The sequence below is a fragment of the Tiliqua scincoides genome, chromosome 2, assembly GCF_035046505.1.
Source record: "Tiliqua scincoides isolate rTilSci1 chromosome 2, rTilSci1.hap2, whole genome shotgun sequence".
Taxonomy (NCBI): domain Eukaryota; kingdom Metazoa; phylum Chordata; class Lepidosauria; order Squamata; family Scincidae; genus Tiliqua; species Tiliqua scincoides.
The window spans coordinates 68,631,409-68,635,628 of NC_089822.1; the positions used below are offsets into that span (position 1 = coordinate 68,631,409).

At 46.4% G+C, this 4,220-nt stretch overlaps 1 pseudogene; it reads right to left on the reverse strand.

Annotated features, from left to right (window-relative positions):
- Window positions 1-827: 827 nt before the first annotated feature.
- LOC136642416 (5S ribosomal RNA) lies at window positions 828-944 on the reverse strand (annotated as a pseudogene).
- Window positions 945-4,220: the final 3,276 nt, after the last annotated feature.

Here is a 4,220-nt window from a genome sequence, read left to right on the forward strand (position 1 = left end):
ACCAAGCGCTGGTGATTCTGCCCAGGCTCTTTTCAACGCAGGTCATTCTTACAATTTTAAGAATAAAATGCAATAAACTTCCTAAGTATTTTAAAATATTTATTTGGACTGGGTCCTTTTCAGAAGACACTTTTGGTTTGTGGCATTCCACAGAGAATGATTTCTGAAACACATAGACTTTGAGGTAAAACAGTTAGGGAAAAAAAACACACATACGCAAAAAGCAAAAGTCTTTGATGGTGAAGAGGAAGAGGAAGGAGAGGGGAAAGCAAAAGAAAACGAAGAGAAAAGTCTTCCTCTCCTCCAAGATACAGATATGTACACAACAAACATTTCAAATTTTATTACAATTTAATCACTTGGGAGTCAAAGAATAAGTTCCTTTGCAAGGTAAAGTATTCAATCTGATTTGATGGAAAAGGCGTGCAGAAGTCAGCTTCCATCTCTATATCCCAAGCTGGCTGGCAGCCTTGTGTATGGTTGCTTTCCTGTGTACATCCTTCTCAAGATCCAGCTGCTGGGAATGTGTGCAGCCACCAAGCCCAATGGCAACAGCACCTCAACAGCTGCTTGGGAAGGGAAGCAGAGGGGTTGAATAGGATCCCCCCCCCCGCTCTACCTCTCTGCTCAACAGCTGATTGGTGATTATCTCATAGGGCAACTGGAGGACTCAGTTGAATCAGGGCCAACCATCTTAACACATGCCTTCAGAAAGAATATTGCTGGTACCAAGGACTTCAGGATAGAGTCAAAAAGCAGGAAAGGGAACTCCGCCTTTGTTTGTGGGTATTGGTTGGCAACCTTCAGTATCGAAAGACTGTGGTATAAGCCTACAGCACCTGGTATTCCCAGGCGGTCTCCCATTCAAGTACTAACCAGGCCTGACCCTGCTTAGCTTCCAAGATCAGACGAGATCGGGCATGTGCAGGGTAACAGTTGCTGCTTTGTGGGTATTGTTGGGGAGGAAATTTGGGCTCAGAGATAATAAAATCATTGAAGCCAATTTCCTCCCAGCAGTAATTTCTAGAGGTGCAAAAAACACACCTTCATCCTCAACTTGCTGTAGGGAGGGATTTGGGGTTCTTGTGTTGGCTGATGGGGCAAGTTGTGCCAGCAGTTGTGCCATCCTCAGCCAGCACTATTAACTGTGACTTCCTTCTCAGGGCCAGAACTGCACACTGCCCTCTGCTGTGATGGGTGGCAGTAGCCCACTCGTGGCCAGATCCAGTTCTTGAGGGGGAGGTGAGGGTTGTTTCACGTCTCTCCCCAAAATATTTCCTGTAGGAGACTCTCTGTGACCCTGCCTTACCTCCATATTTGGGCTCCTAGCTTAAGGAGCCACGATATTTACAGACACACAGATTCACCTGCATGTGCAGATACAAAGGTGAAGATGTGCTATGGAGAAACAGCCCATCTTCTACCTGAGAAGTTGCTTGTGGTAAGATAACTCTAACCATGTCAGATAGACTTGAAGATGGGCACTTGCTCTACAAATAAGATGATGCCTGCATAGCCTAGATATTTGAAACATGCCCTTTTTAAAGGGAAATGATCGTTTTCAGTATGATGAAGGACTCATGGAAAAAGCCATCTTACAAAGCTCTCCCCCAGTCACATATTGCAAAGAACTGGAGTGCATGGTCCTTCTGATGGGACTGGTTTTTCACCATGCAGAAGGTATCTCTCACTGTGACATTTAAAATGATTACAATGCTTCATTTCTGTATATGTGAAAGTATAGTTTGGAGTTGCAAAAGGGAAAAACTTGGAAAAGTGGATGTGGAAAAAGTAGATTTTAAGGACAATATTAAGGCAAATCAGTCAGAGTCTTCATCATCAAGGTATTCCTCTGCATTACTTAATGTTCGCATTATGTCTGTGGAAAAGGAGAAAAATGTTGTGTTAAAGAAGAGGAGAGTTTCAAAATATATTACAAAGATCTCTGTTGTCTCCTAAAATCCCAAGTTCCTAGTAAGTTCAACTTCACCACATCTTGTTTGTACCTCAGAACACAATTTGCCAAAGGACAGAGCAACAAACAACAGCTCTGGATGGGGAGGAAGCAAAGATCTCTTGGAAAACCAGTCCAAAGCACTCAGGCCACAATCCTAACCAACTTTCCAGCACTGACATAAGGGCAATGCATTTTCAAGAGAAGGGAACAAACATTGCTCTACCTTGAGGAGGCCTCCGTGACTGCCCCCCAACTGCAGGATGCAGCACATGCCCCACTGGCACAACTATGCCAGTGCTAGAAAGTTGGTTACAATTGCGCCCTTAGTGCAGTTTCTCCAGAAAAAAAGAGTCTTGTCCCTCAGAAGGGATAAATCCCCCAGTACAAAGCACTTTCAAAACAACAGAAGGAAAGGAGGGGGGAGAGATCTTGCAAACTAGCCCAGAAGCACTTTTTAATGAAGGGAAGTGCCCCTTCCTGCCCAAAATACTGCATGAGAAAACTGCCTCAGTCAGCCTTATGGGGACATGGATGCAGCATTTTAGGAAAACATGAAAGACGGGAAACATGAAAAAGATCCAACCTTACCTTGTCCTTTTTTCTTTTTAAGCAAAGAAGCACATGCTGCATTGGTAGCCATGTCCAGAGCCAATTTTTTCTCGTTATTTCTCAACTCCGTTCGGGCCCCTTGAAGATAACAAAAGGCAAGAACTCAATATTATAAAGGTAGTCTGACTGTCAAATCCTGTCCTTCATCTGTGCTGGTAGCACAGGGTGGTTTGCTGTGCTGCCAAATGCAATGCACTCTCACGCGCTACTGGGCTGTTGCTGCAAATGGCGAGCAGTGCCGGCCGTGCAGCAGCGGCTCGTCTGGAAGAAGTTGGAATAGAGGGGATGGTGGGCGGGGAGGGGGAGTAACAGAACGGGAGAAGATTGGAGTAGGGATTGGGGCTGCGGGGAGATGTGCCAGAGGGAGGTTACTGGTGCCAAAGGCACCGCCAATATGCAATCTGCCTGGCCTTGCCTTGCCTTGCCTCCAAAGAGTTCACCCAGACTTGTGCCAGCCAAAGAGCTGGCATAGATCTGAGTAGACCTATAGGGGAAAAAACCAGAAGTGGCTCGCTACCGGAGATATAAGCTGTTTGGAGCAGCAGGGAGACCTGCAGAGGGAACTGTGAGCACACCCTCTGGGTGGCCAGCCCTACCCCCAGGTATGTTAAAAAGCTCCTTGACTGCAGTTGCGTCATGATTGCTGTGGTGCTGTTTCTGCCATTGTTGCTGGGTCACTCTCCTTAGTAAGGAATGACCTACTTCCGGTTCCCCTGGTGCAGTATTTCTCAAACTTTGAGGGAGCTTTACTCCCTCGGTAAGTCTTTGTGGGGAAGGGGCTAGGGTAGTGACGTGATCCCCAGGATCACATTGCAAAGTGGGGGTGCTTTCACTTTATGTAGGTAGGGCTGCAGCAGGAGGTGTGGGGAGCCCTGTGCAGCCCTCTGCAGCACTCCCCACGTCTGGGAACGTTCACCAAAAGCAGGTGCAAAGCAACTCCTGCAAAATGGAAGTGCTTTGCACCTGCTGTTACTGATGATTGCAAGCCTTGGGGAGCACTTCAGAGGACTCTGCAAGGCTCCCTGCACCTCCTGCAGCCTGCTGCAGCCCTACCTACATAAGTGAAAGCACCCCCCTCACCCCCCATAGGGTCGTGATCCTGGGGATCACTTCCCTGCCTCTCCCCATCTTTACACAAACTGGTGGGTCATGACCCACCAGTTTGAGAACCACTGCCCTGGTGGATTGTGACCCTCAAATTTGGGAACCACCGATCTTGTAGACAAAGCATTGTAGAATTTAATCCAAATCTTCACTCAAGGGACTTACAGTACAAGCCTACTCAGAAGTATCTTTGTACTACTCAGAAGGTACCATTGTATTCAATGGGGTTTACACCCAAGTAAATGGGTATAGGATTGCAACCCTAGAAAACTCATTAGGATCTCAATGAGAGATGCTATTCATGGGAAATCTGAGCTTTTCTTTCACAGATTATTGTGACCCTTAAAATTGGATCAAGAGGTATGCTGAATGGGAAAAGCATAGTAACTTGTGTGGAAGAGAATGAAATAAGCCTACAAAGACAAGTTGGTTTCCAGTACACACAGCAAAGTGGACATGCAAATGCATCACAGTGATAGACAGTGCCAAAGTGCCTCAGGAAATACAATTACCTTTCGCCAGCAACGCTTCAACAATATCTGCATAGCCC